Raw genomic sequence first — 12941 nt, forward strand, 5'->3', positions numbered from 1 at the left:
GCCTGCTGTGATTTCAGCAGAAGGGCAATTATGAACATTTGTGTATTAGAAACATACAAGTAGAAAGCCTTAATTGCCCAGCTGGAATAGCCATCACATTTAGGATGCTAATATAAAATCAGTGAATATATATTATGTTTTAGTTATTCAGAATCTTTTGCTTTATATAGGACTCCTGACCTAGCTCTGGCACAAATTTCAATATACAACTTTCCTAAATATTCCATATACATGATGTTGAAGTGCATAATTCAAAGCATACTTGGATTTTTTTTGTGTTTTTCTCTCTCAAGAAATTAATGGAACTTACCAAGTTGGGCAGAGTAAGGTGGGAGAGCTGCTTAGTAACAATAATTCACTTTTACATAGTACTTTAACTTTTATAGGAAATAGCATAAAGGGATGAAAAGGATGCTGAATTGGAGTCAGAAAGGTCTGAAATCCTGCCTTTGACATTTGTTAGCTTTTCTATGGGCAAATCACTTAGCTCTCTGAACCTCAGTTTCCTCCTTTATAAAATAGGCATGATAATAACCATAAGTGTCTATTTCATAGGTTTCTAGGGGTGCACAAAAGCAAAGTGTTTTACATCTATTTTTTTTGTTATAAGATCTTATTAAATTAGATTATACATATATACACACTTACATAAATACATCCATACACAAATATATACATCCATACATATAGTATTTAACAAGCTTTTAAAGCCCTATAAACAATTTAAGTATTTTTGATAGAATATTAGGGTGTTAGCAAAATCCTTTGTGAGATCTTAGGGAAAATATTGTTACTGATGAGGCATATCAAGAAAGGAGTCCATAGTGATTGGGGATAAATAGAAATCCAGTAGGCAAAGCAGGAAAGAATAGAAATTCAGGCCCACAAAACTGGAGGAGCAAATTTGTAGAGGGAGCAGAGCACAAAGTGTAACCAATGTTTTCTTTTTTTTCCCCCTGAGGCAATTGGGGTTAAGTGACTTGCCCAGGGTCACACAACTAGGCCATGTTAAGTGTCTGAGGCCAGATTTGAGATAAGATTTTCCTGACTTCAGGGCTGGTGCTCTATCTACTGCACCACCTCGCTGCCCCTGTAGCCAATAGCCAATGTTTTCAGACAGAAAGTAGTCCTGTATGCCTGGAGCACTGAATGCATAGAGAAGAGTAATAGGATATAAATGTAACAGATTAAATGGACAATGGCTAGCTCATGGGAAGAATGAAGAATAGATTTAGGGGGAATAAGAAAAGGAGATTGAATGAAAGTAAATAATGGCTAAAAAAGGATTTTTTTTTTATTTTAACAATTATGGTGCTAGTAAGATCAAAGGTATGAATACAGTAGTTGACTGATAAGGGAATATGGGTGTTAAGTAGAATGAGGAACTGGGATTAGATGCTATTTGAAGGAATTTCAAAATTCTTTTACTATGAGTGCAGGAATTGTGGTAGAGAGGAAGATGAGGGAGGTATTAAATCAAATTAAATTAAATTTGGAAAATCTGGAGTAGTACCTGGGAGCCAGTAGATAATAGCCATGAAGATTTCATTTGGTGTTAAATTAGTATAGACTGAACCTCGGAGGAAGAGAAGTTTCAGACTACTGGTAGCAGACAAAGTCTGAAAAGGACAACCAAAAGTCAGAAACATTGTTTTCTCTTCCCAGACCTCTCAGACTGACAATTTGAGCACAGATGCCTACAGAGAAGTTGATTTGGAGGGAAGAAACTTGCTACTATTTGAGAAACAGAGAGTTTGGCAATTTCCCAAAATTCTCCAGAGCATGATTTTTTTCTTCCCTAATAGAATTAGGTTAGTGGCTGGAAATGCCAATCTGGTAGTTAATGTAAGACTTAACAGGTAGGGTTATGCCAAATTATAGAGGGCCCTTAATGCTAGACAAAAAAGCTGTATTCTGTATTCTACAGGTGACTGTATTCTGACTGTATTCTACAGGTCGGTGAACTTATCTTCAGAGTTGAAACATGCTGTTTATAATGTCATTGAAATTGCAGTTTTATTCATGCTTCACCCAACTGAAATTTCTACAAGAAAGCAGTGGAAAATCACTTATTTCAAATATTATGTTTAAAATTACAAATCAAGACTCAGTCTCTTTTACATGGCAATAGAATAAGTTGTTCTTCATTAAATATTCTGTCTAAATATTTGTTCTTTCTGAATTAGATTATTTAACAAATGAGAAATTATAATAAACCAACTTGATCACTACAGTGATAGCTGACAGAATTTGATAATTCTATTGTCACATATAGTTTCATTTCTTTGATAAGGCAGTAATACCTCAATATCACCATGATAAATATGATTCATTATAATGGAGCAATGCTGATTAATAATAATTTACAAATATAAAACAAGACTTGATGGTTTGCAGTATTTGTAATATAATTATACAGGTTCCAAATAAGACAATGTTGATACAGTAAGGCTAATTTTGACATTAACCAAAATGAAAGTTTTTCAAGCACTGAAACTATTTTTGGTTTAGTTTTGTGATTTCATCAGTGTCAGTAATTTACTTTCAAAGAAACTCTATCTACCAACATAGATGGGCAATAACAAAAGTGCCAAATATTACAGCAAAAATATTTGTTCCTTATAATACATAAATAAACTGCTAGTTTTGTGTATTTTGTCAAAATTATCTGGAATAATATTCAAATACATTTTATCTGTATGATAGATTTTATCATATGAGGTTGATTTTGGTTTCAGATTGTTAAAAATTAATGTAATCAGGGGCAACTAGATGGTGCAGTGGATAGAGCACAGGCAGTCAGAAGGACCTGAGTTCAAATCCACTCAACACTTCTTTGATATGTGTCCTCGGGCAAATGACTTAATCCCAATTGCCTCACCAAAAAAACAACAACTGAATATTCAATTCAAAAATTAAGATTAATTAAATAAATTTAATTGATTTAAATTATTAAATAATTACTTTAATTAAGTAAGTAAATTAATTAAACATTAATTGCAAACTTCCTCTTATATATATAAACATATATATACCCATATATAACATACAAAAACACACATATATACATATGCATATATATAAAAATACATAGATGTAGTTATATATGAAAATAAATAGAATCTATTGCTTACCAGCTATCTGAGAAGATAATTGTGTTTTTTAGTTAAGGATCATTTAGATTAATTAAACAGAACATATTATATAAATGTTAACTCACAAAGAAAAGAGACATGAGCCCTTAGCAGGTTTCTAAATCCATATTGTTTATATCTATGTTGATTATTTTGTGGAATTTTTATACAAAACAGATACACCATGACAGTATCATATCAGTAAAGCTTACCAATAGGTATCTGTTTTATAGCATGAACAGTTCATTTCTGCAGATACAATCTGATTGCTCATTTTTCCTAACGATAATAAATGTCATAAATAGTTAGTACCCAAAGTCACTATAAAGAAGTCTTAATTAGTAGAGAATGATTGTGTTTCTGAGGGGGGGTCACAGAAAGATAGAAGAAAAATCTAGCAAGATACAAAGGTAGCAAAGCAGTCTGTACTGCCATCCATCATTCTGAATACAACCTCCAACTTCTAGAATTCATTACTATTTTAAAAGTGTAGAGTCTCATCTAATCACAAAATCTCCACAAATGTAATTTCTAATTTTTTTCTTCATGAGCTACTATAACTACTGGAAAATTAAAGGCACAAGAAGGAAGATTTGATTCATTTTTATGGTTTAGCAGAAGGATAGATTTAGAAATGAAGGGACCTGAGACGTCATCTGGTCGGTCATTTCACATATGAAAAAGCTGAAGATCAGTGAAGTGAGGGACTTGCTCAATGTCATAGACGTGGTCAGCACAGGTGTTTCCAACTTCCACTCGAGTATTCTTTCTCTAAACTTGCTACTTCATGTTCAAATATAGGACCTCTCAATCTTCTGACTTTAGCTTACTTCCTTAAGTAAGGTATTATGACACCTTACTTCCTATAATGGTCTGGGCCTTAATTAGACTGCTCACTTGCTAGGTTGGGGTCAAAACTGAAATGAAATGAGTCTCATTTAATCTCATTTTAACAATTAACAAAAGATTTAATGTAAACAATTGATAAAAATAGGAAAATAAGTCATCCCACAGAATTAATTCAATGAAACAAATATTATATTGATACCTTAAATCAGAGACAAATTAAAGAAAACTATCAATTTATATTTCTTTTTTATTATTAAAGCTTATTATTTTCAAAACATATGCATAGATAATTTTCAACATTCACCCTTTTAAAATTTTGTGTTCCAAATTTTTTTTCCCTTCTTTCCCCTAACCCTTTCTGCTAGATGGCAAGTAATCCAATATTTGTTAAACATGTGCAATTCTTCTATACATATTTCCACAATTATCAATCTGTACAAGAAAAATTAGATCAAAAAAGGAAAACAATGACAAAGAAAACAGAAAGCAAGCAAATAGCAACAGAAAAAGTAAAAATACTATGTTGTATTTTCTATTTATACTATGTATTTATATTCAATTCTGGGTGCAGATAGCTCTCTTCATCACAAAGCCATTGAAACTGGCCTGAATTTGGAGAGCTATATGAATTCAAATATAAACATTTTTTTTCTGGAAATACAGATTGAATAATTAGAAATGCAGATTGTTCATGGATAGATCAAATCAATAAAAAAATAGCAATATTACCCAAATTGATTTATTTATTCAATCCCTTACCAATCAGCCCACCAAATGATTGCATTAGTAAAGAATAAAATAAAAAGGACTACAAAAGAATTTAAAACTAGAAAATTATTTTAAAATTCATCTGAAAGATAAAAAGGTCAAGATTCTAAATAGAAATAATGAAAGTGGGAGGGAATGAGGTCTAGTAATACCAGTTCTCAAATTATACTATAAAGCAATAATAATTAAAATGATTTGATTGATACTGATTAAAAAATATAGAAGGGGACGCTAGATGGCACAGTGGATAGAATGCTGAACTTAAGCGTCAGGAAGACCTGAGTTCAAATCCAGCTTCAGACATGTACTAGCTGTTGTGTGAACCCTGGACAAGTCACTTAACCCTGTTTGCCTCAGTTTTCTCATCTATAAAATGATCTGGGGAAGGAAATGTCAAATCATTCCCAGTGTCTTTGTCAAGTAAAATCTAAATGGGGTCATAATGAGTCAGTCAGACATGACTGAACAATAACAAAAATAACTTTTAGTTTTTATATATAAATTTTAAAAGGTAAAATATAGCAAATTAGATAAGTAAATATAGTAAGAAAGAAGTAAATATAGTAGCTTACTGTCTGAGAAATCCAAAGACCCTAGCTGTTAGAATATGAACTCATCAAAAACTACTGGGAAAACTGGAAAACAATGACAGAAACTAGATATGAACTAACAATCTCATACTGCCTAGCAAGAGAAAATCCAAATGGATACATGATTTAGACCTTAAGGATAATATCAAGAACAAATTATAGGAGAAAGGAAGAAAATATCTCTTTAATCTATGAATAGTATAAAAATACATGACCAAACAAGATGAAAAGATGGAAAATTATATGAAATTAAAAAAAAAACTTTGAACAAAACAAAAAGCTATTAAAATAAATAGGTAACTGTTACCAAAAAAAAAAAAAAATCTTAAAAGGGAGTTTCTCTCATTAAGTTCTCACTTCTAAGAGATATTTAGATCTAGATCCAGAGGTATGTGTGTGTACGTGATTCAACTTTATAAGAATAAACAGTTCTAAAAGGAAGAGATTTAAGCTACCACTTAGTTACTAAATATTTATAAAGTTCTTAATGTGTTAAATACTATGGATAAAAAAAAAATGGCAAAATATAGTTCCTGCTTTCAAGGGGCTGAGAGTATAAGAAAAAGACATAACATGCAAACAACTATGTACAAACAAAATGTAGATAAGATAAATTGAAGATAATCAAGGAAATGAAGACCAACATTAAGGAGGATTAGGAAAGACTTCTCATAAAATATGGAATTTCAGCTGTGATTTAAAGCAAGATAAAGAAACTGGGAGATAAAAAATAAGAGGTATTCCAGGCATTAGGATCAGCCATGAAAATACCCAGATAAGGGAGATGGGAACATTTTGTGAGAGGAACAGCAAAAAGGGCAGTGTAACTAGATCACAAAGTACTTAAGTGGGAGTAAGGTATAAGAAGACTATAGAGGTAAGAGGGGATCAGGTTGTTATGGGTTTAGAATGAGAGCATTTTATAGTTGATGTGAGAATAATAGAGAGGCACTGGAGTTTTATTGAATGGGGAGATGGGAGTGATAGGAGTGAAGTGGCTGGCTCTCAGCTTTAGGAAAATCACTTTGACAGCTGAGGAGCTGAATTACTAAAGTGAGGAAATAGTTGAGGCAGGAAGACCAATCAATAGGTTATTGCCATAGTCAAATTCCCCCATTTTTCAAAAATGCATCATCTGGCCACTCCTCTAGTGACTATTGGGGAGAAAATAAAAGAGAAAGGAGGGAATGAAGGTAAAAAACAGGAAGTACTTAAACAAAAAACGAAAAGAAAAAAATGTAGTTTTGAAGTAGTTATCTAATCTATGCAATCATAAAATCATAGATTCAAAACTAGAAGACATCTTGAAGGGTGTTGAATCTAAATTTCTCATTTAACAGATGTAGAAGCTGAGCTTCCATGATATGTCCAGAGTCATACAGATAAAGATAATGTCTGAGGCAGCATTAGAACTCTGGTTTTCCTTATTAGTAGTCCATTAGTAGTCAATTAGATATAGCATTAAACTGAGTATCAGAAATATGGATTGGAATACTGGTTCTATTCCTTACTATTTTAGTGACATCTCTTGATCTCAGTATTTCTGGGCATCAATTCCCTTGTTTGTAAAGATGATTTTTAAGGCATTCTCCAGTTCAGAAATACTGTAATTCTATGCAAGAAATCAGAAAATCAGAAATATGTTCTCTGTTCTTTCATTTAAAAGAATAGGAATCACGACATTTCCCTGTTATAAAGAGGAATATTTAAAAAAGGGGAGTAGAAACGAAATCTTTTCTTAGCAAGGATTTATGTTTTTGTATGGCAACTATTGCTTTATGGGCTTTGAGTAAATGAAAAATCAGAGAGCAGGAGAAGGATAGCTATTTTGCAATTAACTATTTGGCCATGAGAGGATACTGAACATAATGTTATTACTGCATATACAAATCTTTTGCAGGCTGTTGAAGATAAGTCCATTTACCAAAGAAAGGATTGGATTTGAGAACTATAGAATCTGGGTTCAATCTTTTCTCTGCTTATTGGTTTGACACTAGGCAACTTCTTTTGACTTTGATGCTGTCTAAAAGAAGAGGGATGGGATAGATTTCGTTAAGATCTCTTCGGACTAAACAAACTAAATGAAAAACCCTTCAGAGAACATCTGCTTTTTCATTCTTTGATATGGAAAATGAATTCCATTTCTTAAGCCTCAAAGAGATGAATATTACTTCTTTAAATCCTAAAGAAGGGCCTTCCAGTGCCTTCGGATTACCCACAATGGGAAAACTCAATAACTCTGATATTAACTCCCATCTTCCATACAACGTGGATTTCGAAAATTCCTGGAAGAAAAGCCTGAGATGCTGAGGAAAAGGTAGCTCTTGGGAAAGTTTACTTTTTTAACGACAGGAAAAGAATTTGAATATCTATCCATCCCTTTGCCAGCTGGAATTACCAGCAGTAATTCTGCAGAAAAGCCTGCTTACTTGAACGCAATCACTTTCTCTTAAATTCAGAACCTGTTAGTCTTCCTTATTGAGCATGCCCAGACACAGTATTGGAAGTACTGAATATTTGACTTTCCGATCCAGGTTTTAGCTACAGCTAGGGGAAGGCAGGCAAAGAGATTGTGGAATAGGTTGTAAAAGATAAGGACCAACCCTGCACTCCCTTCACCCGGCTCTAACCTTAACCAAAGGGCAAAGGGTGAGAAAGCATCTAAGGGGTGTGGTCCATCAGACCAGTGGAAAGAGGCTTGGGAATTTATTCTTTACCTGTATCTGATCGAAATTTCCTCACATTGTAAAGGAAGAGGTTACCAACCCAATCTCAGTCAGGTTTTATTGGCAGAACCATTCATGGATCCATAAGCTTAAAGTCACCAGAGCTTCGTTTTTAAGGAAGAGGCAGTTATCCCCAAAAGAAACTTTAAGAATAGTTGCATATGTGCTTATGTGCAATGGATAGAGGTGCTGTTTGCATCCAGAACTACAACTGACCACCACGAAGGGTTGGTTTTATTGCAAGTAGGAAACACCCAAGACAGTTTTAATCACTAGGTTGTCCACTCTGAGAGCAGAGCACAAGACTGACTTCCAATCAACAACAATGTATCTATTTTGCAAGGATAAGAATGACAAGTCCAAATTCATGCCAGGGTAGCCTTAGGATGGCCTTTGCAAATTGCTCCCCGACCTCCACATCCCTCCTGATTCTACTTGTATTGTTAAATTGTAAACTGTCTGAATGCCCAGGCTTGTAGGTGGGTGACATGCTTCTCCCAGGTCAAAGATAAAGTAACTTCAGGCAGTAAAAAGCTGCTTTCTTCGAGCTTCCACTGCCACCGTCCTTCTCTTTGGTACCAGCATATTCCGGGGTCAGGCTGGTCCGCGTGGAGCCACCCCCAGCTCCCCACGCCCACCCACCCACCCACGCGGGGCCAGCCCCTCTGCCTGAGCCAGTCTGTCCTCTTGGCTGCAACTAAAACACGGAGAAGTGGATTTAGCAGAGAGAAAACCCCCTCCGTGGCTCCAAACGCCGGAACTGGGCATGCTCAGTCGAGAGAGTAGGTTTGGGTCTCATGTAGGAAGCTTTGGTTCCATCCACCCTCTCCTCCCCTCCGCTCCCCACCCCCGCCCCCCTTTCCCCAGCCCAGCCTGTAGTAGTTACACACTGTGCACCCAGGGAGACTGGGAACATGGCGCTTGGAGCGATGTAACAGGGGAGAAAGAAAGGAGATGCAGCCGCTGCTTTTCTGACAGCCAGATACCAGGTAGGGGCATCTTGCGGGGCGGCGATGGAGAATGGGGAGGGCGACGTTGCTTTGGGAGATGTGCTCGGATGGGACCAGGAGCATCCTTCTCCGCCAGAGTGCCGGGCACGCGAGGATGCGAGTCCGGTGCAAAAGCTAGCTCTCTGACAGTGCAATTGTGCATCTCCTAGGAGATGCTAGAACCAAACTGCTCCAAGAAGCAGCTTGAGAGGCAGGTACCTCTGTCAGATTCGTTACCGTCTGCATCTTTCGCCCAAGCTTCCGTTGATCGAATGAGAGGCAGATTTCTGACGCCCGGGTGAGAGACGGGCATAGAAAAGCCCGGATAACTCACTGAGCGAGAGCGATGGTACCCGGTACAGCTACTGAGCCCCAAAGCACTGCCAGTTCTTTGTGTATACAGGAGCATATGTCCGGTGTAGACGCAGGCTCTGAGAGATGCTTCTCCGGAATAGTATCCAACGTATCCCAGATACGTTGGCAGGAAAGGAATCGGGTGTGCATTTTGTCTCTTCACAGGTGTGGACTAAAACAAATAAGTGATACAGTAGGAGTCTTGAGCTTTCCTTTGTTGTGGTGTTGCGTGTGTGTATGGAAACCCGGAAACTTGTCATTTTAGGCACGTGTGTGGAGCACAATCCAGGGGTTGCTTTTTCCTCTGAACTCTGCCAAAATGATGTAGAGCCTTAGATTCGTGGTGGGTAGACTTAAATCCTTCGGGGATGTTGGGAAAGAGGATTATTAGTGCTTCTTTTAGGTAGTCAGTGCAATTTTTAAAGATTGTATGCATAGCTGTGGAGCTAAACATGGGACAGCAACTTGAAAATCAGCAACATAAAATTCAACATAAAATTTCAGTGAAGTCAATTTAACTTGTCTATCCAAAAAAAAAAAAAAAAAATTAAATGGATGAATGCTCAAAGAGAAAAGATTACTTTTGAGTTGTAGTTGTTCAGTACATGAAAGAGACAGGAAACCTAGTCTTAGCCCAGTTTTGACATGAACTAGCAGTATGACCTTGGAGAAGTAATTTAACCAATCTAGGCCTGAATTTCCTTGTTTGCAAAATTAAGATTTGTATCAGAGGATTTCTTCTAGCTCAAAAATCCTATGAATCTATAATTCCAGGTCTATGTAGTACAGTAACAATTACTGCAACTTACATTTGGCTAGAACTTAGAACTTTTTAAAAGTAAGTTTACCTCTAGTGTTGCAGTCTCATTTGATCTTCCCAACAATCCTGTGAGATAGTTTGAGCAAGTAAATATAGACATTTTATTACTTAAAAAAATAAAAGAATTGGCAGACCTTAATATAAAGTTATGACTCTAAAATAAATATGGCTAAATGTGAAGTAAATAGAAATCATTTTTTAATCAAGTAAACAGAATTTTGGGGAAATGTGATTAGCTAAATTAAGCATTGTGTGTGGGGTGTGTGTGTGTGTGTGTGTGTGTATAATGTAATAAGAAAGAGTGCATGAGAAAGTTTCTGAAATAAGAGGAGGTAGTGTTAATTTCATTACTAATACTAACAGTATAATAAAATATTTTGTTATTAATGAGAAAGGACAAGAAATATATGTATTTATCATTTATCCTAGTTTAAGATTTTGTAACTTAGATTTGCAGAATTTTATTAGAGATTATTTAGCCTAAACCTCTCACATTAACATAATGGCTGTGGTTTTTAGTATAAAATAAGTAGAAAAGTCTTTAAAGTTATTTTTCTTGGTGTATTCCACATGATGAAAAATCAGGGTTCTGCTACAGCTGGATTGATACTATTCTGAGAAGAGAGTTTAATAACAACTATAATATTGGCTGACCCTAATAGAGGAGTAGAAAGATTGATGACTAGGATCATCAAGAAGAAATAGTGAAATATATTTTTCTTAACAACTTATGCAGCTTTCTAGATGACTAATGAAATATAGCTATAATGTACTTAGCCAGAAGTTTCTTTTCCATCAGCCTTAACTAGCAGAACCTAGATTAAGAACTAGATAAGATTAGCGGAACCTTTAAATAAGAGCTTGTAAGTGAACTAAGAAGGTCTTATTGGCCAAAGATTTTACAAAGTCTATGCAGAAAAGCTCTTGGGTACTTAGAAGAGAGCTGCTCATCTTTTTTATGCCTGATTTAGAAGTAGTTCTGATAAACTTAGTTATCTGTTTTCCAAAAAAATTGTTGCTAATTTCTGAAGTGTAGAGATAAGTAAGAAAAAAACACAAGATCAATCTGAAATTCAAAAAGCATAATGATATGGGCCATTTGAGAGTAGGGACAAACAGGTGGTGGTCCTCCCTAAACTGCTCATTGATATTTGTAGTGATGGAGTTGAATCACCAAGAAAAACTTAAATTGTATTCAATGTAAATCTTTCAGCCTAACCTTTTAGATCATTAAAGTTAAGTTCATAAATACATAGGGTATGTCACAGACATTTTCCCTCAAAGTAGGTTTACTTTATTCATTCTGGTTTTCAAATCAGATATAACTTAAAATGCTTTAAGTAAGATCCAGAATAAGGATAATTGTAAGCAAAGACATTGAAAAAAGAAAGTGGGAATGTTACTCCATTAAAAAGTTGTCCAGTTTGGCAGGAATATAAAGTATATGGAAGGGAGTGATATAAGGCAAGGCTGAAAAGGTAAGAGTACTAGATTATAGAGCATAATGAGTGCTAGGGAGAGGAGTCTGACCTTTAATTGATAAGCAAAAGGGGCACCAGTGATGAGTCTTGAATAGAGATATAATATGATTTGTATGTAAGCAAGACTTTAGTCTGGCAGCAATATGAATGGGAATGATGGGAAGGAGGGGAGAAGACCTGTTTGTCATTTCATTCATATCTGATTCTCCTGGACCCCATTTGGATTTTTCTTGGCAAAAATACTGGAGTGATTTGCCCTTTTCTTAAGACTCCACCTCATTTTATAGATAAGGAAACTGAAGCAAAACGTTATGGTTAAGTGACTTTCTCTGGATAACATAGCTACTAAATGTTTGAGATCACATTTGAACTCAGGTCTTCCAGACTCCAGAGTTGGCCCTTTACCCATTGTGCCTTCTAGCTTCCCAAAAGAAGCTCTGTTAGGAAAATAGAATAAAATTGAGGGACTTACACTAGGATGATGGCAATGGGAGTAGAGATAACTTATGGGAGAGATATAAGAGTGAATGATACTTCATACTGAGGAGTCATAATGGTAGAAAGTGATCAAGAGGGAGAATAGTATCTTCTCTGATCCAGTAAAATCTGTTACATGGAAAACAGTAATCAAACCCTTTCTGTCTTCACTTAAGAATGTACAGTAGAAAATAAACTTTAAGTCCAGAGAGGATTTTTTAAGCTAGATTTAAGGTAGAATTTCCTGATGAGGAAACTGTTTAGAGCTAGCCTGCACTGGAACTCCATACACTTGTCAAAATGATTTTCAAAGAGAACAAATTTATGGTATTTTTCTATCAGCAAACTCAGGTGACTTACCTCTAGATTTGAATATATACTCCTTTTTTGACACTTAAAAAGTCCTTCAGTACCTGGCCCCAAACTGCTTTTCCAGACAGTTAATACCTTTCATGAACACTAAAGTCAAATTGTTCTTGGAACTCCTCAAACACAGTCTCCAATTATTATCTTCACTTCTTTGCACTTGTTGACCCCTTAACCTAGAATGCCCTTCCTTTTAGTCTTTGTCTTCTAGACTCCCTAATTTCCTTGAGACTCAATTTAACAAATACAAATCAAGACTTTTCTGATTATCCTCTTCCTCTCCACCCCCACCACTAATAGCTTCCCTCACAAAATTATCTTATATCATTTTGTGTGTATATGTCCATATATACAAATGTGCTGTTTCCCTTAGCAAGATTGTAGATG

General features: G+C 35.4%; 1 protein-coding gene across 5 annotated transcripts in view; it reads left to right on the forward strand.

Moving 5' to 3' along the window:
- The window catches only part of PAK5 (p21 (RAC1) activated kinase 5), a 430189-nt gene that overhangs the window by 135371 nt on the left and 281877 nt on the right, over positions 1-12941 (forward strand). Inside the window, exon 1 of one of the 5 annotated variants that reach the window (XM_031951108.1) lies at positions 8838-9056. The exons of 3 other annotated variants lie outside the window; for them this stretch is intronic. The gene's annotated coding sequence lies outside the window, so the exon portion shown is untranslated. Of the gene's footprint in view, positions 1-8837; positions 9057-12941 lie in introns of those variants that run through there. One more of the 5 variants, XM_031951112.1, reaches the window with a different exon arrangement.

Source organism: Sarcophilus harrisii, chromosome 2 (assembly GCF_902635505.1).
Source record: "Sarcophilus harrisii chromosome 2, mSarHar1.11, whole genome shotgun sequence".
NCBI lineage: Eukaryota > Metazoa > Chordata > Mammalia > Dasyuromorphia > Dasyuridae > Sarcophilus > Sarcophilus harrisii.